The sequence below is a fragment of the Mustelus asterias genome, chromosome 22, assembly GCF_964213995.1.
Source record: "Mustelus asterias chromosome 22, sMusAst1.hap1.1, whole genome shotgun sequence".
NCBI lineage: Eukaryota > Metazoa > Chordata > Chondrichthyes > Carcharhiniformes > Triakidae > Mustelus > Mustelus asterias.
Window position 1 is genome coordinate 33,953,610 of NC_135822.1, and position 24,534 is coordinate 33,978,143.

The window sequence follows — 24,534 nt, forward strand, 5'->3', positions numbered from 1 at the left end:
AGGATTAGACAGGGTAGATTCAGAAAGAATGTTCCCAATGGTGGGGGAGTGCGGAACTAGGGGTCATAGTTTGAGGATAAGGGGTAAACCTTTTAGAACTGAGGTGAGGAGAAATTTCTTCACCCAGAGGGTGGTGAATGCGTGGAATTCACTACCCCAGAATGTAGTTGAGGCCAAAACGTTGTCTGATTTCAAGAAGTCATTAGATATAGCTCTTGGAGCTAAAGGGATCAAGTGATATGGGAGGAAGGGGGATCAGGATATTGAATTTGATGATCAGCCATGATCAAAATAAATGGTGGAGCAGGCTCAAAGGACCGAATGGCCTACTCCTGCTTCTAGTTTCTATGTTTATATGATGGCACTGATTTGTGCTAGGGCACCTTGCGATAGAAAAACTAGCTTCCATTATGTTGCCCTCGTCTCTATTTGAATTTGGAAGTGATGGAGTCATCACAATTGGACTCATTGCCGCCCAGTCACGCGATATTATCAGGTGATAGGATCATATGCAATCTTTCTATGATTACATAAAGGATGTGGAAGCCATAGAAAGGGTGCAGAGGAGATTTACAAGGATGTTGCCTGGATTAGGTGGCATGCCTTATGAGGATAGGTTGAGAGAGCTAGGTCTTTTCTCCTTGGAGAGGCGAAGGATGAGAGGTGACCTGATAGAGGTGTATAAGATGTTGAGGGGTATTGATAGAGTGGATTCTCAGAGGCTTTTACCCAGGGCTGAAATGGTTTCCACAAGAGGTCACAGGTTTAGGATGCTGGGGAGTAGGTAGAGAGGAGATGTTAGGAGTAAGTTTTTCACTCAGAGGGTGGTGGGTGCGTGGAATCAGCTGCTGGTCGTGGTGGTGGAGGCGGATCCGATAGGGTCTTTTAAGGGACTTTTGGATAAGTTCATGGAAGTTAGTAAGATAGAGGGTTATAGGTAAGCCTAGTAGGTAGGGACATGTTCGGCGCAACTTGTGGGCTGAAGGGCCTGTTTGTGCTGTAGGTTTTCTATGTTCTATGATTATATGCCTTTCATTCCCATGAAAACACAACCTGCAAAATTTGCTAATATTTTGGATGGGATTCTCCCAAAAAAATTCTAAATGTCAAATTCGTGTAAAAACTGGAGTAAATCACGCTGCTTTTTTCAGCAAGATTTTCAAAATGAATCTCCCACACTCTGTGCACTGCGGAATCCCTCACCATGAATCACGCCAGAAACCAGGGGGCTTATTCCTGCTGGAGAGGCCAGCAGCATAGTGCTGAGGGAGCCACTGCGCATGTGCCAATCTGTCAGTGCTGGGATCAACACATGCGCAGTGACCCCTGTCTGCCGGCCTCCTGATCACTGGCCAGCTCGATCGCTGACCAGCTCCGCGACCTCCACATCGCTGACCCACCCCCACGGCTGATCACTGGCCTCCCGGACATGTCCCAGCACTCCCCGGTCTCTGATTTCCCGCTCCCCCTCACTCCATCGGCAGTTCCAAACACACACCCCTGTCCCACCCAGCAGCCCCAACCGTGGAAAACCGTTGCTTTCTGCTCAGCTGTCCAGCAAAAACTACATTCAGCACCCGATGACATTCGGACCTGATGTATATTATGTCATTAAGGATTCCTCTGGCTTTGAGGGTGAGGTGGGAGTTGCGGGAGTGTCTTGGTTCCTTGCTCAGTCATGCAGGTAACAATTATGGATCATGTGGTTTCAGGGCAGTTAAATGGCTTGGCCAATTTTAACCTCCCACTCACCTGGTTTCCAGCAGGTAACTTGGGTTAAAGTGACATTGAGATACCTCTTTGGACTGGTGTACAATCAGCATCTCTAATGACAGAGACACAGGTTGGAATTAAATGCAGGCAACATGTAGGGAGTCGGAGAGAGCACTGCATTGAAATTTTTTTGGAAGGGCCACTGTATTAAGTACCAATCAGGCACTTACGTGGCCAGCAGTGGGACTTCCCCAGCAACAAGGACCTCAGGGGTAGACATTCCCTCTCCCAAGAGCTGCCAGCCAACCAGAGGCTGGCATGTGTGCATTTTAGGTGACACCGGCAAGAGCAGTGGCAGTTGTCACTAATTCATCCATTAATTTTTCCAGGATGAAGGAGCTGGCCATTGACTTCAGGAAGCATAGTGGAGGACATGTCCTTGTTGATATCAGCGGTGATGAAGTGGGAATGTTGAGAGCTTCAAGTTTCTAGATGTCCAGATCACCCACAGCCTGTCCTGGTCCCTCCATGCTGATACTATAATTTAGAAAGCCCACCAATGCCTCTACTTTCTCAGGAGGCTAAGGAAATTCGGCATGTCCGCTACCACTCCCACCAATTTTTAAGATACACGATAGAAAGCATCCTTTCCAGATGTATCACAGCTTGGCATGGCTCCTGCTCTGACCAAGACCGCAAGGAAATACAAAGGGTTGTGAACGTAGCCCAGTCCATCACACAAACCAGCCTCCCATCCATTGACTCGCTTCCCGCTGCCTCGGAAAAGCAGCCAGCATAATTAAGGACCCCACGCAGCCCGGACATACTCTCTTCCACCTTCTTCTGTCGGGATAATGATAAAGGTACCAACCGGCTCAGGAACAGCTTCTTCCCTGCTGCCATCAGACTTTTGAATGGATCTACCATATATTAAGCTGATCTTTCCCCATACCCTAGCTATGACTGTAACACTATATTCTGCACCTTCTTCTTTCCATCTTCCCTATGTACTCTTTGAATGGTATGTTTTGTCTGTATAGCACACAAGGAACAATACTGTGTCCCAATACATGTGATAACAATAAATCAAATCAAAGCAAATCAAGGATTGCTGAGGGACTTCAAACCAAAGGTGAGCTATGTATATGTAATATAAAATATGTGGCATTGCAAGGGTTAATGTGGGACTGGGAAACAGTACAGTCCACAGTGCAATGTAAAGAGACACATGACACATGTAAAGAGACTAAGGTCAGTTGTGGACTGGACCTGTTTAGAAGCAAGCATGGAGTTCATTCCTAACTTGGGCTGTACTTCTGGACTTCTTTTATTCATTCATGGCATGTGGGCATCGCTGGCTGGCCAGCATTTATCCCTAGTTGCCCAAGGGCAGTTGAGAGTCAACCACATTGCTGTGGCTCTGGAGTCACATGTAGGCTAGACCAGGTAAGGATAGCAGATTTCCTTCCCTAAAGGGCATTAGTGAACCAGATAGGTTTTTCTGACAATCGACAATGGTTTCATGGTCATCAGTAGATTCTTAATTCCAGACATTTTTGATTGAATTCAAATTCCACCACCTGCCATGGTAGGATTCGAACCCGGATCCCCAGAGCATTCGCTGAGCTTCTGGGTTAATAGTCTAGCGATAATACCACTAGGCCATTGCCTCCCGCTATGTACCTAGCTATGCATTATCAATAAACACTTCAACCAAACAAGACTCAGTGAACCTCTTTGTAGGACTTGCTGAGCAGACATACGACATGTGAAAGTATGTTTTGTACAATTGATTTCAAGCCAATTAGCACCATTCTGCCAGGGCAAATTTGGATGGACACAACTGATTAACAACTGTTTAATCAGAGCTGGATACAGGGTAGAATAAGTAGGACTGAGTGAGTTTGAGGCCACTCTGGAAAAACTGGTTACATTTTTTAAAAGTCTCTTTTATTTAAAAGAAATCGCTTTCAAATAGAAATTACACAAAAAATGGAAGAGTTGCCAAAGATACTATTGTGGTCACATATTTTTCCGTTGTAGACTTCAGATCAGGAATCGTCAGGCTTCATTGCCAGACACGGTGGCACAGTGGTTAGCACTGCTGCCTCACAGCACCTGGGACCGGGTTCGATTCCTGGCTTGGGTCACTGTCTGTGTGGAGTTTGCATATTCTCCCCATGTCTGCGTGGGTTTCCTCAGGGTGCACAATCCAAAGATGTGCAGGTTAGGTGGATTAGTCATGGTAAATTGCCCTTTAGTGTCAGGGGATCAGCAGCGTAAATATGTAGGGTTACAGGGATAGGGCCTGGGTGGGATTGTTGTAGGTGCAGGCTCGAAGGGCCAAATGGCCTCCTTCTGCGCTGTAGGAATTCTGTGATTCAATGGCGATGAATCTTCAAGATCTCAGCCTGAGCTTTCCTGCAATTTGCATTTGTTTTCCTGGCTTAGGAAACAGGGGGAAAAGAAGCGTACGATCTTCGAATTTCTCATTCCGGCTGGAGAGAGCAGGTGTGTGACTGTCAGGTGAAGACAGTCCCAGTCGGAGCTGCAATAAATCCAGGCATTCAGAGCATGAATTTGAAGAGTGAGCGGGAAGAGGGGCTGACGAAACGCAGGAAGGGAGCGGAGACATAAAAGGACATTTCCATCCTGACATATTTATGCCATCACACTACATAACCCTAACACAGTGCATAAACTGCACCCATGATTACAGATGCATTCACCCCTGTCAAGAAATGGAGAGGGGAGAGTTATATTACTGAGATAACAAGAACTGTCAGCGTGATGGATTTCTTCATAACACTGATGCTGCAGCGAAAAAACATTCCTTTATCTGACAAGCAATTTTTCTATTCAGGTTATTCACTGGGTATAACTTTTCCAAAAAATACGAAATATCAGTCAGGGCAGCTGAAGAAAATGTATATGTGTACACATCTATTTAAAGGTGTCAGAGGCATTGAGATCCAACGGTCATAAGATAGAATAGAATAGAATCATAGAATTCCTACAGTGCAGAAAGAGGCCATTCAGCCCATCGTGTTTTCACCAGTCCCTCCCAGGCCCTATTCCCATAATCTCATGTATTTACCCTGACACTAAGGGGCAATTAGCATGGCTAATTGACCTAACCTGCACAACTTTGGACTGTGGGTGGAAACCGGAGCACCCGGAGGAAACCCATGCAGACACAGGGAGAACGTGCAAATTCCACACAGACAGTAACCCGAGGTCGGAATTAAACCGGGTCTGTAGCGCTGTGGGGCAGCAGTGCTAACCACTGTGCCACCGTGCCCCAACCTATTTTTTCCTTTTTTTTAATTAAACAGTGTGTTCATTAAAGAGAAATCCACCATTTATGCGCCCCATACCTAAGGAAGAATGTGCTGGCCTTGATACAAGGACACTCGATGTTAAGCCATGGACATTCCTTCAAAATCCTGACAGCTACAGAGTCCTTTATTAACCCTTACAATGTGTAATGTTTTGTACAATCGGTTACAAGGTCAAGTTGCACCATTGTGCCTGAGCAAATTTGCACTGACATAGTGAACCTATTCCTTAATAAGTATCGGATGCAGGATGGAACGAGTGGGACTGGGTGAGTGTGAACCACTCTGCTTAAAATCTTTTAAGCCTTTTTTATTGGAAAAAAACCCCACTTTCAAATAGAAAAAGGTGAAATAAAAAGAGTTGCCAAAATATTTTTGGAGTTATTTATTTATTTTATTCATTCATAAAAACATAGGAACTAGAAGCAGCAGTAGGCTGTTCGGCCCTTCGAGTCTGCTCTGCCATTCATTATGGTCATGGCTGGTCATCAAATTCAATATCCTAATCCCTCCTTCCCCCCTGTATCCCTTGATCCCTTTAGCCCCAAGAGCCCTTTCTAATTTCTTCTTCAAATCACAAAATGTTTTAGCCTCAACTACTTTCTGTGGTAGTGAATTCCACACATTCACCACCCTCTGGATGAAGAAATTTCTCCTCACCTCAGTTCTAAAAGGTTTACCCCTTACCCTCAAACTATGACCCCCTTGTTCTGGACTCACCCACCATCAGGGACATTCTTTCTGAATCTAACCTGTCTAACCCTGTTAGAATTTTATAAGTTTCTATGAGATCCCCTCTCTCTCTTCTAAACTCCAATGAATATAATCCGAACTGACTTTGTCTCTCCTCGTGTGACAGACCTGCCATCCCAGGGATCAGCCTGGTAAAACTTCACTGTACTCCCTCTATAGCAAGGACACGTGGGCATTGCTGGCTGGGCCAGCATTTGTTACCCTTCCCTAATTGCTCAGATTATTATGTCATTTCAGAAGGCATTTAAGAGTTAACCTCACTACTGCGGTACTAGAGTCACATGTAGGCCAGACCCGGTAAGGATTTCCTTCCCTGAAGAGATATTTGTGACCCAGACTTTTTTAAAAACAATGGTTTCATGGTCATCCATTTTAATTCCAGATTTGTATCGAATGCACATTTCACCATCTGCCACGGTGGGATTCGAACCCATGTTCCCAGAACATTACCCTGAGTCTCTGAATTACGAGCCCAGTGACAATCCCACTGCACCACCAACCTCCCCCAAAATGTCCTTCCCCTGTCGAGTGCGGATCAGGAATTTAGCACTGCTGCCTCACAGCACCAGGGACCCGGGTTCGATTCCCGGCTTGGGTCACTGTATGAGTCTGCACGTTCTCCCCGTGTCTGCGTGGGTTTCCTCTGGGTGCGCCGGTTTCCTACCACAGTCCGAAAGATGTACTGGTTAGGTGCATTGGCCGTGCTAAATTCTCCCTCAGTGTAACCGAACAGGTGTCGGAGTGTGGTGGCTAAGGGGTTTTCACAGTAACTTCATTGCAGTGTTAATGTAAGCCCACTTGTGACATTAATAAATAAACTTTAAAACCTTATTGCTGAATTCCAGCAAAACATTTCTTGCTGAGGGATATTTGCATTTGAGGTGATTAGTAGTTTGAGTTCAATATTATAGTATTAAAACTATTCCAGGTACTTGTCCAGCTACATTGCCAAAAAGGATTATTTCAGCTTCATACTACATCAGTTGAAAACAAACACCATTTAACTAGAGAAATAGACATTTCCCTAAAGCTGCCAACTGATTCAAGATTGGAATCTGCTTTTGAAAATTGAGAATTGTAAGTGCCATTACGAAAAATGGAATTTCCCTCACTTCAGTTTCAAAAAGAATCCCAATAAATGATGTTAGCACTTGACCAGAAAATTGAAGGCCATGCTGAAAGAGGCCATCGAACCGCGGCCAACAAAAGCAAGTCCGCTAGTCCCACTCTCCAACCCTTTCACTACAATCCCGCAATCAAAGAACAAAGAAAGAACTAAGACAATTACGTCACAGGGGAACAGGCCCTTCAGCCCTCCAAACCTGCACTGACCATGCTGCCCGACTGAACTAAAACCCCCTACCCTTCCGGGGACCATATCCCTCCATTCCCATCCTATTCATGTACTTGTCAAGATGCCCCTTAAAAGTCTCTATTGTATCCGCTTCCACTACCTCCCCCGGCGGCGAGTTCCAGGCACCCACCACCCTCTGTGTAAAGAAACTTGCCTCGTACATCTCCTTTAAACCTTGCCCCTCACACCTTAAACCTGTGCCCCCTCGTAAGTGACTCTTCCACCCTGGGAAAAAGCTTCTGAATATCCATTCATCCTTTCTCTCTTCAGAGAATTATATATTTCTTTCTGACAGCCATGACTGAATCTGCCTCCACCACACACTCAGGCAGTGCCTTCCAGATTCTAATCACCCGCAGCATGACAGAAATCTTCCTCATGGTCACTTTTGTTTCTTGTGCCAATCATCTTGTCTTGGTGTCCTGTGCCTCTCAGCTAATATGTCAGTGGAAATAATCCCCTTCAGTCTTCTCTGTTTGGATCCCCCGTGATTTTGTACACCTCCATCAAATGTTCTCCCAGCCTTCCCTTCTCTCACTCTCAACCTATCCCCATGTCTAAAGTCCTAAAACAATTTTCATAAACCTTTTCTGCGCTCTCTCTCTCCAAAGTCTTCACATTGCTCTGAACCTGTGTGTCCTGATATGGACACAATACTCCAGTTGAGCCTGAAGCCAGTGTTTTATAAAGGTGCACTGTAACTTCCTTGGTTGTGCCTCTATTTACAAAGCTCAGAATCTAATCACCCGCAGCATGACAGAATCTTCTCAACAGCTTTGTACCCTCAGTAATCCATGTGCATATACCCCCAGGCCTCTCTCTTCCTCAACCCCAGTTAGGACCACGCCCATTATTTGAAATTGCCTTTCTCTAAGATATCTCGTGTCACATTTCCCTGCGTTAAATTTCATCAGTCACATGTCTGCCCATTCATAGAAATGTAGAAACTAGAAGCAGGAGTAGGCCATTCGGCCCTTCGAGCCTGCTCCGCCATTCACTATGATCATGGCTGATCGTAGAAATAGAAAATAGGAGTAGGAGGCGGCTATTTCTCCATATCTTTTGATCCCCTTAACCCCAAAGAGCTATGTTTAGTTTCTTCTTGAAATCATACAGTATTTTGGCCTCAACTACTTGCTTACTTTTGTTCTGCTTTCACACAGTGGTTAGCACTGCTGCCTCACAGCGCCAGGGACCCGGGTTTGAATCCCGACTTGGGTCACTGTCTGTGTGGAGTCTGCACGTTCTCCCCGTGTCTGCATGGCTTTCCTCCGGGTGTTCCAGTTTCCTCCCACAGTCCAAAGATGTGCAGGTTAAGTGGATTGGCCATGCTAAATTGACCCTTAGCTTCAGAGGGACTAGCTAGGGTAAATACATGGGGTTTTGGGAATAGGGCTCGGACTGTGGTCTGTGCGGACATGATGGGCTGAATGGCCTCCTTCTCCACTGTAGGGATTCTATGATCTCTTAATGTGCCGCTATCAGCACCCTTCCTAGCCTTGATCACCACCATTTCCATTCCCTTTGTCGTTTCGCCCATGACATATTTGCCAATCTCTCCCTTGCCTCCACCTATTTCTGACCCACTGTCCTTCCCCCACAGCCGCCACCACCTCACCCTCCCTCCACACACCCTCCACAACAGTATAACTCTCATCCTATTTTCAATTGTCTTCAGCTCTGACCAAGGGTCATCCAGACTCGAAACGCTAGCTCTGTTCTCTCTCCACAGATGCCGTCAGACCTGCCGAAACCTTCCAGCACTTTCTGTTATTGTTTCAGATTCCACACTTCACGTTCCACCAGCCTGTCATATCGCTCTGCTCCTCCAAGCTCACAACATTTGTGAGATTTGCAGGATCTACAAATGTTGATAATGAGCACCCCATCCACCCAAGTCTCGATTATTAATGAGAGAAGCGATGTCCCTAGTACTGACACTGGGAAGCTTCACTCTACGGTCAGGATTCTATGGTCTCGCTCAGGCGAGACTGGAAATTCCCGCCTGGGGTCAGTGGAGATTTCCATTGTCGGACCGTCACCCGCTCCGATTCTGTGGCGGGCAAGGTGGTAGAGTTCCGGCCTGCCTCTCCTAAGTTATATGTCTAGAGGTTTGTATGCCCTGTTTAAAGATAAAAGGTCAATGTTGTGAGTCTTTGCAATACGCTATTCCAGAAGCTTCTAGGTCTTTCATTACTACATATATTCAAGGCTGGGACAGGTAGATTGTTGGTACTTTGGGGAATGAAGGGATCTGGGGTTGGGAAAGTTGAGCTGAGGCAGCAGATCAGACATGATCGCATTGAACGTTGGAGCAGAGGCTATTCCTATTTCTTACACTCTGAAAATTGTATCGTTGGCCAGAATTTCCCGTTGCTTGGGCCGCAACCCAGAAGCACATGAAATTGGGTGAGAAGACATTGGGCGCACGTCCCAACACCATAGGGTGATATTTCAGTAGGCGAGTGTATATGATAGCTGGAAAAATACCCTCTGACAACCAAGCAGGCAATGTAGCCCATTAAGAGACCAACTGAAAGTCATTTTACGCGGCTGGTCTGCTTATACGACGGGCAGGCTATCCAATTGGACAAGGCGGCCTTCACGTTCAGGCTGAAAACTCGATGCAGGCTGGGAGGAAGTGAATGAAAATGAAAAGAAAGGTTTCCGGGGATTGAAGTTTGTGCTGAAATGTGCTACCCAGATGCTGTTTGTGGTGTTTCTTCCCATCGTGTACACACACCCAGAGCTTCCTGACACAACTCTGCACTGGCTGTCCCCTTGAGGGAGTATGTTCACCCGCGCCATCCCTTATCCCGGATCCCGCCCTCCCCAGAAGCATTGAGGCTTTCCCAGCATGTCCATTATCTGTCCAGCCAGTGTGAGATTGTGTCTCTTTACATCGCACTGTGGACAGTTCTGTTTCCCAGTCCCACATTAACGCTTGCTATGCCACATACTTTACATTATATATACATATTTCACCGTTGGTTTGAGGTCCCTCAGCAATCGTTGAGTTGATTTGATTTATTATTGTCACATGTATTGGGACACAGTGAAAAGTATTGTTTCTTGCGCTATACAGACAAAACATACCCTTCATGGAGTACATAGGGGAGAAGGGAAGGAGAGGGTGCAGAATGTAGTGTTATAGTCACAGCTAGGGTGTAGAGAAAGAACAACTTAATATAATGTGGGTTCATTCAAAGGTCTGGCAGCAGGGAAGAAGCTGTTCTTGAGTCGGTTGGCACGTGACCTCAGACTTTTCATGGAAACATAGAAACCCTACAGTGCAGAAGGAGGCCATTCGGCCCATCGAGTCTGCACCGACCACAATCCCACCCACGCCCTGCCCCCACATATTTACCCACTAATCCCTCTAACCTGCGCATCTCAGGACTCTAAGGGGCAATTTTTAATCTGCCCAATCAACCTAACCCGCACATCTTTGGACTGTGGGAGGAAACCGGAGCACCCGGAGGAAACCCACGCAGACACGAGGAGAATGTGCAAACTCCACACAGACAGTGACCCGAGCCGGGAACCGAACCCGGGACCCTGGAGCTGTGAAGCAGCAGTGCTAACCACTGTGCTACCGTGCCTTTTTCCTTTTGGAAGAAGGTGGAAGAGAGAATGTCCAGGGTGCGTGGGGTCCTTGATTATGCTGGCTGCTTTCCCGAGGCAGCAGGATGTGTAGACAGAGTCAATGGATGGGAGGTTGGTAGAGAGGCAAACTCGATTTTCACTGACCTTTAGAGTGGCTAACCGTGGGAAACCTTCAAGAAAATTGTTGATGATTATATTTCAATATCGAAGGAACCCAAGAGGCAATGAATGTGTTGGGGTTAGGAATTTTAGCATTTATGAAAATCTAGAGGAGAAAAAAGAAGTGTGTACTTGTGTCTGGAAGTAGCACATTCCAAAAAGGGTATTTAATTTGGGGAATATTTTTTAAATATTTTACTCAAGAGAATATTTAAAAATATTTTACTGGCAATTGAAATTGACTTGGTGTGAGTCAAATCTATACATGAACTTAAATAATGTATCAAATGGAGGATACTAATAGATATTATCTGCATAAGTCATTTGGTAAAGTGCTTGGCTTTCCCTACACTGATAAACAAGAAAGCATACACCCCAGGGGTATTACTGAATGAAGAGGTAGTTACCAGGCCAAGGGATGATTTACCACATATGACAACTGCAACAGAGATTAGAATGTAATTGGGAAGAGAATTGGATAAGCGTTTGAAATTGAAAAATGTAACAGAATGCAGAGAGAAGGTATTAGAGCAGAAAGCTCGACATTGCAAACTAGCCCCGGTACAGATAAAATGGGCTGAATGGCCTTCTTCCACACTACAGTTTCAAAGATCACATGAATTTATCAATTGTGGAGGATACATTCTGCTAAAAGCAGCAACATATAATTATTCAGATTGCGGTAAATTTGTAAATGTTGATTCGCTCTATTTCCAAATGCCTCCAATGTCCCGTTGCAAAGTTTCAGCGTGAGTTCTGTGCGACTGAGATTTTCTGTTGTTATTTCTTGTAATTGTCCCTTTTCTGTTTGCACGAATCAGTTCCTAATCTGCCAGGTGACTGGGAGAGACACTCACCAATGTACAATTAATGATGGTGTGATATAACGCCACTGCGACCAGCGGGAAACGCACCGCGGAAACCGCCCGCCACGGCGCTTAGTTTCAAAAACCGGAAAATTCCACCCAAGCTCTCTGATGGCCGAGTTTTCTTTTAAATTTTCCATGTGGTCTCACCTCACATAGACGGTGATAGTGTCACATGTTGCAGTAGCGTCCAACCAGAAATGGCTCCTTGATACCCAGTCTGTGCTGAGTTAGGTAATTCCGACCAATGGAAATGGTTTTTTCTATGAGTTATCATGGGTAGCTTTCTAACCATCACGATCCGGGTTCCCATTGAAAATGGTCACATCAGTATGATATATTGAAGAGGTACCAGTACCGGCGGAACCATATCCCAGTTCTTAGAGCGGAAATGGAGAGGAATTCCCAGTTACAAGAAGATCCAGCTGAGGGCCTCACTGATGAAAGGTAATGATTCAGAATCTCTGTTCAACCTTAATTAATGCTTTCTGATAGGCCCTGGGGTGGATTACCCTGTCGGCAGCACATTTGGTCTTCGATCTCATTGGGAGTGTGAAACACTGGGCATCTCCCGTCCCCAACAGATGACTTGCTAATTGGGTCAAATGATTTTCTTTAGCTGTTTGATGGATGCTGACATCGGCAACAGTGGAACCAATCCTGTTTGAACACCTGGAAAGCTCTCGACCATTTCCACTTCATCCCCGTTCCAGGTCGCGATGGTTTGAGTAATAAGGAGAGGCTGGATAGACTGGGATTTTTTTCCCTGGAGCTTGGAAGGCTTGGGGGTGATCCTATAGAGGCCTATAAAATAATGAGGGCATCGATCCTTTCTCAACGACAGGTGAGTCTAAAACTAGAGGGCATAGATTTAAAGTGAGAGGGGAGAGATACAAAAGGGTCCAGAGGGGCAATTTTTTCACACAGAGGGTGTTGAGCGTCTGGAACAAGCTGCCAGAGGTAGTAGTAGAGGCAGGTACAATTTTGTCTTTTAAAAAGCATTTAGACAGTTACATGGGTAAGATGGGTATGGAGGGATATGGGCCAAACCTGGACAATTGGGACTAGCTTAGTGGTTAAAGGCAAGGGCGGCATGGACAACTTGGGCCAAAGGGCCTGTTTCCATGCTGTAAACCTCTATGACTCTATGGCCACTGGAATGAAGCATGGCCACCACTTCTGGACCGGGTGGTGTCAGTGCCCAACAGGCAAAAAATTCAGGCCCTTATCTCCTTATTGTTCCATCCTAACTGAATAACCTCTCTGCATGGTATTGTATCTGCTGTTTGGTTGTATTATCCTATTTGCCCAGGAAGCTCTGAGATGTATGCTGGGACATTGCTGGTGGGGGCCAACATTTTTCCAACTTCCCGGGAAAGTCGCTTGCTGGAATTGGCAATTGGCAATTTAGAACGTCACGGCATCTGCTCTCTCTCAGAACATGGGCTATGCTGGCATGGCCACCATTCTCTGCACATCCCTCATTGTCCTGGCGACAACGAGTGGCCAGTCGAGAATCAACCACATCAGTGCGTTACTGCAGACTTTGCAAGGTCACTATGGGCGAGATTCTCCGGCTCCCCAGCCACGTGTTTCCCACCGGCGGGAGGTGGCACAGTGTTTGCTAGCGGCGGGATTCTCTGGTCCTGCCGCGGTCAATGGGAATTCCCAGTGACATCACCCCACACCAACGGGAAACCTGCGGGCAGGTGTGTGCTGCTGATGGGATTGGAGAATCCCACCGGTGTGAACGGCCAGAGAATTCCAGCTCGGATTTTCTTCCCTAAAGGATATTGGTGAACTCGCTGGGTTTTTACAACAATCTGGCATACTCACTTTTACAAAGGGTCATCTGGACTCAAAACGTCAGCTCTTTTCTCTCCTTACAGATGCTGCCAGACCTGCTGAGATTTTCCAGCATTTTCTCTTTTGGTTTCAGATTCCAGCATCTGCAGTAATTTGCTTTTATTCACTTTTAGAACCATAGAACCATAGAACATTACAGCACAGAAACAGGCCTTTTGGCCCTGCTTGGCTGTGCCGAACCATTTTTCTGCCTAGTCCCACTGACCTGCACCTGGACCATATCCCTCCACACCCCTCTCATCCGAGCTTAGAAGGGCTAAAAGGGGACATGAGAAGACTTTGGCGGATAGGGTTAAAGAGAATCCTAAGGCGTTCTATAGGTATGTCAAGAACAGAAGGTTGGTTAGGGCAAGTTTAGGGCCAGTTATAGATGGCAGAGGGAAGTTATGTGTGGAACCGGAGGAGATTGGTGAAGCATTGAACCAATATTTCTCTTCGGTGTTCACGCAAGGGGACATGAATATAGCTGAGGAGGACACTGGGTTGCAAGGGAGTAGAATAGACAGTATTACAGTTGATAAGGAGGATGTGCAGGATATTCTGGAGGGTCTGAAAATAGATAAATCCCCTGGTCCGGATGGGATTTATCCAAGGATTCTCTGGGAGGCAAGAGAAGTGATTGCAGAGCCTCTGGCTCTGATCTTCAGGTCGTCGTTGGCCTCTGGTATAGTACCAGAAGATTGGAGGTTAGCGAATGTTGTCCCATTGTTTAAGAAGGGGAACAGAGACTTCCCCGGGAATTATAGACCGGTGAGTCTCACTTCTGTTGTCGGCAAGATGTTGGAAAAAATTATAAGGGATAGGATTTATAGTTATTTGGAGAGTAATGAATTGATAGGTGATAGTCAGCATGGTTTTGTGGCAGGTAGGTCGTGCCTTACTAACCTTATTGAGTTTTTTGAGAAAGTGACCAAGGAGGTGGATGGGGGCAAGGCAGTGGACGTGGTATATATGGATTTTAGTAAGGCGTTTGATAAGGTTCACCATGGTAGGCTTCTGCAGAAAATGCAGATGTATGGGATTGGGGGTGATCTAGGAAATTGGATCAGGAATTGGCTAGCGGATAGGAAACAGAGGGTGGTGGTTGATAGTAAATATTCATCATGGAGTGCGGTTACAAGTGGTGTACCTCAGGGATCTGTTTTGGGGCCACTGCTGTTTGTAATATTTATTAATGATCTGGATGAGGGTATAGTTGGGTGGATTAGCAAATTTGCTGATGACACCAAAGTCGGTGGTGTGGTAGACAGTGAGGAAGGGTGTCGTAGTTTGCAGGAAGACTTAGACAGGTTGCAAAGTTGGGCCGAGAGGTGGCGGATGGAGTTTAATGCGGAGAAGTGTGAGGTAATTCACTTTGGTAGGAATAACAGATGTGTTGAGTATAGGGCTAACGGGAGGACTTTGAATAGTGTGGAGGAGCAGAGGGATCTAGGTGTATGTGTGCATAGATCCCTGAAAGTTGGGAATCAAGTAGATAAGGTTGTTAAGAAGGCATATGGTGTCTTGGCGTTTATTGGTAGGGGGATTGAATTTAGGAGTCGTAGCGTTATGTTGCAACTGTACACAACTCTGGTGCGGCCGCACTTGGAGTACTGTGTGCAGTTCTGGTCCCCACATTACAGGAAGGATGTGGAGGCTTTGGAGAGGGTGCAGAGGAGGTTTACCAGGATGTTGCCTGGTATGGAGGGGAGATCCTATGAGGAGAGGCTGAGGGATTTGGGATTGTTTTCGCTGGAAAGGCGGCGGCTAAGAGGGGATCTTATTGAAACATATAAGATGATTAGAGGTTTAGATAGGGTGGATAGTGATAGCCTTTTTCCTCTGATGGAGAAATCCAGCACGAGGGGGCATGGCTTTAAATTGAGGGGGGGTAGTTATAGAACCGATGTCAGGGGTAGGTTCTTTACCCAGAGGGTGGTGAGGGATTGGAATGCCCTGCCAGCATCAGTAGTAAATGCGCCTAGTTTGGGGGCGTTTAAGAGATCCGTAGATAGGTTCATGGACGAAAAGAAATTGGTTTAGGTTGGAGGGTCACAGTTTTTTTTTTTTTAACTGGTCGGTGCAACATCGTGGGCCGAAGGGCCTGTTCTGCGCTGTAATGTTCTATGTTCTATGTTCTATGTACCTGTCCAAGTTTTTCTTAAATGTTAAAAGTGAGCTCGCATTCACCACCGCATCTGGCAGCTCATTCCACACTCCCACCACTCTCTGTGTGAAGAAGCCCCCCCTAATATTCCCTTTAAAGTTTTCCCCCCTCACCCTTAACCCATGTCCTCTAGTTATTTTCTCCCCTAGCCTCAGTGGAAAAAGCCTGCTTGCATTCACTCTATCTATAGCCATCATAATTTTATACACCTCTATCAAATCTCCCCTCATTCTTCTGCACTCCAGGGATTAAAGTCCTAACCTATTCAACCTTTCTCTGTAACTCAGTTTCTCAAGTCCCGGCAACATCCTTGTAAACCTTCTCTGCACTCTTTCAACCTTATTAATATCCTTCCTGTAATTAGGTGACCAAAACTGCACACAATAATCTGAATTCGGCCTCACCAATGTCTTATACAACTTCACCATAACATTCCAACTCCTATACTCAATACTTTGATTTATAAAGGCCAATGTACCAAAAGCACTCTTTACGACCCTATCTACCTGTGACGCCACTTTTAGGGAATTATGTATCTGTATTCCCAGATCCCTCTGTTCTACTGCACTCTTGAGTGTCCCACCATTTACCTTGTATATTTTTCCTTGATTTGTCCTTCCAAAGTGCAATACCTCACACTTGTCTGCATTAATCTCCATCTGCCATTTTTCAGCCCATTTTTCTAGCTGGTCCAAATCCCTCTGCAAACTTTGAAAACCTTCCTCACTGTCCACTACACCTCCAATGTTTGTATCATCAGCAAACTTGCTGATCCAATTTACCACATTATCATCCGGGCCATTGATAGAGATGACAAACAACAATGGACCCAGCACTGATCCCTGTGGCACACCACTAGTCACAGGTCTCCATTCAGAGAAGCAATCCTCCACTACCACTCTCTGACTTCTTCCATTGAGCCAATGTCTAATCCAATTTACTACCTCTCCATGTATACCTAGCGACTGAACCTTCCTGACTAACCTTCCATGTGGATTTTTATTTTATTTTATTTTTTCTGAATGTTTTTAATGTAAATTCCCAATCTTCTGTATTAGGATTCGAACCATAATTCTCTCAATTATTAGTCCAGATGCCTGGATTACTAGTGCTGTAACATGACCACTCTGTACTTGACAGTTTATATAGTACCAGATGTCCTGTTCAACTCACCACAATCAGTGAGCTTTGTATTAAGAAAGCATGATACAAAATTGTTTCAATTCAAACATAATTGGGCATCAAATCTGGGTCACAATTCTTATAGACGACTTACTTTTCTGCATTCACTGATGTAATTATTGCACAGTAAGAGGTTTAACAACACCAGGTTAAAGTCCAACAGGTTTATTTGGTAGCAAAAGCCACACATTAGCATCCAGATCATTGATATAGATGACAAACAACAATGGACCCAGCACTGGTCCCTGTGGCACACCACTAGTCACAGGCCTCCACTCAGAGAAGCAATCCTCCACAACCACTCTCTGACTTCTTCCATTGAGCCAATGTCAAATCCAATTTACTACCTCTCCATGTATACCTAGTGACTGAACCTTCCTGACTAACCTCCCATGCGGATTTTTATTTTATTTTATTTTTTCTGAATGTTTTTAATGTAAATTCCCAAACTTCTGTGGGTTTTGCTACCAAATAAACCTGTTGGAGTTTAACCTGGTGTTGTTAAACTTCTTACTGTGTTTACCCCAGTCCAACGCCGGCATCTCCACATCGTAATTATTGCACTCAAAGCAGCATCCTGCAAATCACATTGCCTCCTAGGTCTGTGCCATGACCTCCTGTTGAGCAAGAGATAACTGACTGGATTACTTTTTTGTCCTTTCCTCCTGTGCAGGGGTCTTGTAATGCAGAGATTTGTGCCCATAAGAAACAGAAACAGGGGTAGGCCATTCAGCCCTTCGAGCCTGCTCCACCATTTAATAGGGTCACGACTGATCCGACATTCCTCACGTCCACTTTCCTACCTTTTGCCCATAACACTTGATTCCCTTACTGTTTAAAAATCTGTCCATCTCAGCCTTAAATATACACAAGGGGGGAGCTTTCCCGTCCCACCCGCCACGGGAATCGTAGCAGGCGGGGTATGGATCATGCAATGGTGGCACAGTGGTTAGCACTGCTGCCTCACAGCGCCAGCGACCTGGGTTCAATTCCCGGCCCTGGGCACTATCTGTGTGGAGTTTGCACATTCTCCCCGTGTCTGCGTGGGTTTCCTCCCACAGTCTGAAAGATGTGCAGGTTAGGTTGATTGGCCATGTTAAATTGCCCCTTAGTGTCAGGGGGATTAGGAGGGTAAATATATGGGGTTACGGGGATAGGGCCTGGGTGGGATTGTTGTCGGTGCAGGCTCGATGGGTCAGATGGCCTCCTTCTGCATTGTAGATTCTCTGATTCTAAGCAAAGGTCCATTGACCTCGGGTGGGATATTACGGTTTTGGGGCAAACACGGTCGGAAAATCCTGCCCAAGGACTTTGCCCTCACAGCTCTTTGTGGCAAGGAGTCCCAAAGACTCTGTGATAACCCCCAGGACTTAGAGGGGGAATCCCCTAATTGATCTCCCTGTGAGACTTGTGGAATACAAGTTCCCGTGGGAATAGGCAATTGCCTAACCAGGTGGAATTTATATCCCGAGCCCTGGATAAGGCAGAGCCCTGAGTGGGTCCAGTGATCTATCAGTGGGTCCAGAGCCCTGAGTGGGTCCAGTGATCTATCAGTGGGTCCAGAGCCCTGAGTGGACCAGGACTCATGTACATGTACCACAGGGTTGTGGTTTAACTTTTGCTTTGATAAATAAAACATTGTTCCTTTTCGGTTGGCTTCCTGAGCTTTACAGAATCACAGTCCTGTGAGAGAAGAAATCCCTCCTCATCTCAGTCTTAAATTGGTGCCCCTTTGTTCTGAGAATCATAGAATCACGACAGAATCCCTAAGGGGCAATTTACCACTGCCAATCAACCAAACCCGCACATCGTTGGACTGTGGGAGGAAACCGGAGCACCCGGAGGAAATCCACACAGACACGGGGAGAACGTGCAAACTCCACACAGACAGTGACCCAAGGCTGGAATTGAACACAGGTCCCTGGCGCTGTGAAGCAGCAGTGCTAACCACTGTGCCACCGTGCCGCCCTCTGGTCCTAGACTGTCCCATGAGGGGAAATATCCTTTCAGCATTTACCCTGCCAAGCTCCTTAAGAATCCTCTATGTTTGTGTCGCCCTCAATTGTCCAGTTTAACAACCTCTGTCCCGACAGAGTTTTGTGACTGTTTTTCAGTAGCTATTCTGAAACATTGAGACAGCGTTTGAAAGTCAGTCAGCACTTTTCTTTGGTTCTGTCAGTTAAATAACTGCCTGCCGGAACATTGTGTTTTAAACTGTCAGTGAAGCAATTCCACAAATTGCCGCCTGTGGCCTCGGGTTAAGACTTGAAATTCCCAAAGAAATAAAATGCTTCATATCATTAGTGGTACCAAGAGTGAAATAATTTCAGACACGATCAAATTAAAGCTAATCGACTCCCATACGATTGCATCAACTTAAATAACTACCTGGGAAAGGAACGATATCCCACTGTAAAGGATCAGGCTTGTGTGACTTTTAGCACATCTGTTTTAAACAATTGGCCGAATCTTCCAGACGCACCCCTGCCCCCCCTGGAACCCCATACACCAACCACCCCCCCCCACCTCCCCCGCCCCCCCCACCTCCCCCCACACCTCCCCCCGCCATCCCCTCCCCAGCGGGCAGGGGAACTTAATTTGACGAGAGCCAAAAGTCAGGCTCCTGACCTCAAGATGGACTGTCGGAATTTTGTTTCTCGAGATTCTTAAGGGTTAGACAGGGTAGATTCAAAAAGAATGTTCCCAATAAGAACATAAGAACTAGGAGCAGGAGTAGTGATGCGTGTTATCACACACGAGGCTTGAAATGCTCAAGGAAATAAAGGCTTTTATTTACTATTACAACGAAGCTACCATGTATAGTACACGATCCCAGACTGAGGGGTCCCAGACAGAGCAGTGACCTTTATACCTCTCCCAGGAGGCGGAGCCCGACTGGGATGTACCATAATAACTATAATACAGGTGTAACAGCCCAACCCTAACCCCAACAGCAACAAGTAGAACAACCCATCCCTAACCCCAACAGCAACATATATACATACTTGTAGTACTGGCCAGACCCTGGCTCAGTACTATCTAGTGGGAACCAACAATGGTTCACAACATTCACCCCTCCTTTGAAGACAAAGGCCGGCGGGGTACAAAAAAAAAGAATAATTTGTCATCAGTCTATAAGTTCAGACGGTCAGGGGGACCGCACCGTCGTTGTGACCTCCTCAACACCGGTGATGACACCGGAGTAGGCACTCGCGGTGGCGTTCTCCCCAAGGCGATGTCCAACGGTTCCTCCACAGTCTCATGGGCCGGTTGACCCTGAGGTGATGATAATCCGTTGAGTTCCGACATGCCCTGAAGTGGCGACCATCTCCTGGACTCAGGCAAGCTGTACACGGGAGTAAAAGGGTTAAGTAATGGTCCCGATGCTGCCCGCGCCGTGTCAGGAGGGGAAACAATAGTTGGGGGGTTTCTAACAGGGGGTATGGGAGCAACAGGGGTTTCTACGTCCCCTGCTGGCGCCAGGTCTCGGATCGAGACCGTGTCCTCTCGCCCGTCAGGGTATGCCACATAGACATACTGAAGGTTGGCGTGGAGGAGATGGACCTGTTCGACCAACGGGTCAGACTTGCGGGCCCTTACATGTCGCCGCAGGACGACAGGTCCTGAGTACGTCAACCAAGACGGTTATGAGGTCCCAGAGGAAGACTTCCGAGGGAATGAAAACAGCCTCTCATGGGGAGTAGCGTTGGTTGCCGTACACAGGAGTGAGCGTGTGGAATGGAGCGCATCAGGGAGCACCTCTTGCCAACGGGAGACTGGAAGGCTTTTTGACTTCAACGCCAGTAAGACAGCCTTCCAGACTGTAGCATTCTCACGTTCCACCTGTCCGTTACCCCTAGGGTTGTAGCTCGTGGTTCTACTAGAGGCAATCCCGTATGAGAGCAGGTATTGCCTCAAGTAATCGCTCATGAACGACGAGCCCCTATCGCTGTGAATGTAGCAGGGGTACCCGAACAGAGTAAAAAGATCACGGAATGCCTTGATAACCGTGGCAGCGGATGTATCAGAGCAGGCAATGACAAAAGGGAATCGTGAGTACTCATCAATGATGTTGAGGAAGTACACATTCCGATCTGTCGAGGGAACGGGGCCCTTAAAGTCGACACTCAGTCTTTCGAAGGGACAAGTGGCCTTGACTAGTTGTGCCCGGTCAGGTCGGTAAAAGTGCGGTTTGCATTCCGCGCATACCCGACGACTTCTCGTTATGGACCTGACATCCTCCACCGAATAGGGCAGATTGCGAGCTTTTACGAAGTGGTAGAGCCGAGTGACCCCAGGATGGCATAGGTCATTATGGAGAGCCTGCAAACGGTCCTCCTGTATACTGGCGCATGTTCCACGCGACAGGGCATCTGAGGGCTCGTTGAGTTTCCCTGGACGATACATGATGTCGTAATTATAGGTGGAGAGTTCGATTCTCCACCTCAAGATCTTGTCATTCTTGATCTTGCCCCGCAGCGTGTTATTGAACATGAACGCCACGGACCACTGGTCCGTGATCAGGGTGAACCGTTTTCCCGCCAAGTAATGGCGCCAATGCCTGACGGCCTCCATAATGGCCTGGGCCTCCTTTTCCACCGCTGAATGTCGAATTTCGGGGCCTTGGAGGGTGCGGGAAAAAAAGGCGACGGGCCTGCCCGCCTGGTTAAGTGTGGCGGCCAGGGCAAAATCAGATGCATCGCTCTCCACCTGAAAGGGGATGGACTCATCAACAGCGTGCATCGTGGCTTTCGCGATGTCGGCTTTTAGTTTGTCAAAGGCCAATCGAGGCTCTGGTGTTAGGGGAAACGAGGTGGACTTGATGAGCGGACGGGCTTTGTCCGCGTAATTGGGAACCCACTGTGCATAGTAAGAGAAGAAGCCTAAGCATCTTCTCAGTGCTTTTGCGCTAGTGGGCAGGGGAAGTTCAAGGAGGGGACGCATACGGTCTGGATCAGGGCCAATGACCCCGTTTTCCACCACGTATCCGAGGATGGCTAAACGGCGCGTACGAAATACACACTTCTCCCTGTTGTAGGTCAGATTCAGGCGAGATGCAGTGCGTAGGAAATTAAGGAGATTGGTGTCGTGGTCCTGCTGGTCATGGCCGCAGATGATGACATTATCCAGGTACGGGAAGGTAGCCCGCAGCCCGTTCTGGTCCACCATTCGGTCCATAGCACGCTGGAAGACCGAGACCCCATTGGTGACACCAAAAGAAACCCTGAGAAAGTGATACAAGCGACCATCCGCCTCAAAAGCCGTGTATTGTCGGTCCTCTGGGCGAATGGGGAGTTGGTGGTAGGCAGACTTGAGGTCTATGGTGGAGAACACCCGGTACTGCGCAATCTGGTTGACCATGTCAGAAATGTGCGGGAGGGGATACGCATCCAGCTGCGTGTATCTATTAATGGTCTGACTATAGTCAATGACCATCCGGGGTTTGTTCCCACTCTTGACCACCACGACCTGCGCTCTCCATGGACTAGCGCTAGATTGTATGATCCCTTCCTTGAGGAGCCGCTGAACTTCAGATGGAATGTAGATCCGATCCTCAGCGCTGTAATGCCTACTCTTAGTCGCGATGGGCTTGCAGCCTGGCACAAGATTCTGGAACAGGGAGGGTGTGGTAATCTTCAGCGTCGAAAGGCTACAGGCGGGGGGCAATTTGGAAGCTGCTGTTCTCCCACTGAAAGCGGAGGGAGTGGCCCACCGTACTGTAGGGTTACACTCTTCAAGTGGACCATGAAATTTAGTCCGAGGAGTATTGGCGCACAAAGGTGCGGTAACACCAGGAGCTTGAAGCGCTCGTAAACCGTGCCCTGCACCGTTAAATTTACCACGCAACTCCCTAGCACGGTGACAGACCGGGACCTTGATGCCATCGAAATCGTCTGTTTGACACGTTGGATCTGGAGGCCACACCGCTTTACAGCGTCTGGGTGAATAAAACTCTCAGTGCTCCCGCTGTCAAACAGACAATAAATCAAGTGTTTGTTTACCTGAATGTCCATCATAGACTTGTCAAGTCTGTGAGGCTTGGCCTGGTCCAGGATGATCGACGCCACCGTTGGTTCATGAGCGCCACTGCAGGCAGCTGAGATAGATGAAGATGACCCCTGCTGGTCGTTCGCGGTCAGTGCTGACCAACATGGCTGCTCCCATAGATCGCACGTGGGTGATGGCGCCAAAATCAGCGACCCTTGGTGGTCGCGCATCTCTTGCGACTCCGTCGACTGTAATGGTGGCGTCCTGGCCTCGCACGTGGATGAAACCCTCGACGATGCCGACGACGAAGAACCGGGCTCCGGGGAGTCGCAGGCCACACTGCTGTTCCTGGAAGTAAGTTTGGATCGGCATACATTCGAATAGTGCCCCTTCTTACCGCAGGCGGAGCACAACACAGCTTTAGCGGGACATCGCTGCCGAGTGTGCTTCACTCCCCCACAGAAGTAACACCGTGGGCCTCCCGGAGCTGCTGCCGTCGTCAGGCCCGAGTGTGGGCACGCCATCACGCAGCTTTTCGAACCCGAGGGACGAGGAGGGATCAGCAACTGCTCCTGCCACGTTGTCTCCACGTGGTCTTCGGGATACAATACTAGGCTTTTGGAGGCCGTCTCCAATGTATCCGCTAGTTCTATCGACTTAGTGAGATCAAGATTACCTTGCTCCAACAGTCTGAGTCGGATATAAGATGATCCGATTCCCGCCACAAACGCATCTCGAACGAGGTCGTTCATGTTCTGGTCTGCCGACACTGCTTTGCAGTTACAGCCCCTGGCGAGCTGTAGGAGCTCGTTCGCGTATTCTTCCGTCGTTTTGCCGGGCTGCCGTCGTCGAGTGGCTAAGAGGTATCGAGCATGCATCTCGTTTGGCGGTTTAATGTAACGCTTCTTAAGAAGCTCGAGGGCCCTTGTGTAGTCGGTGGCCGCACGGATCGCGAGATATACGGTGTCGCTTACCCTCGCGTGGAGGACCCGGAGTCTGTCGTCGTCTGTGGTGACCGCTGCGGAGGCTGTAAGGTAGTCCTCAAAACATTTCAACCAGTGGTCGAAGGTGTTAGAGGCGCCCGCCGCACGTGGATCCAGTGTAAGACGTTCGGGTTTTAACATTTGCTCCATACTCTCTGTATCGTTTCCTTTTTTTTTAACGACGAGAGTTTAATTAATAGTAAATAAAATTGATGCGCGTTATCACACACGAGGCTTGAGATGCTCAAGGAAATAAAGGCTTTTATTTACTATTACAACGAAGCTACCATGTATAGTACACGATCCCAGACTGAGTGGTCCCAGACAGAGCAGAGACCTTTATACCTCTCCCAGGAGGCGGAGCCCGACTGGGATGTACCATAATAACTATAATACAGGTGTAACAGCCCAACCCTAACCCCAACAGCAACAAGTAGAACAACCCATCCCTAACCCAACAGCAACATATATACATACTCGTAGTACTGGCCAGACCCTGGCTCAGTACTATCTAGTGGGAACCAACGATGGTTCACCACAAGTAGGCCATCTGGCCCCTCGAGCCTGCACCGCCATTCGA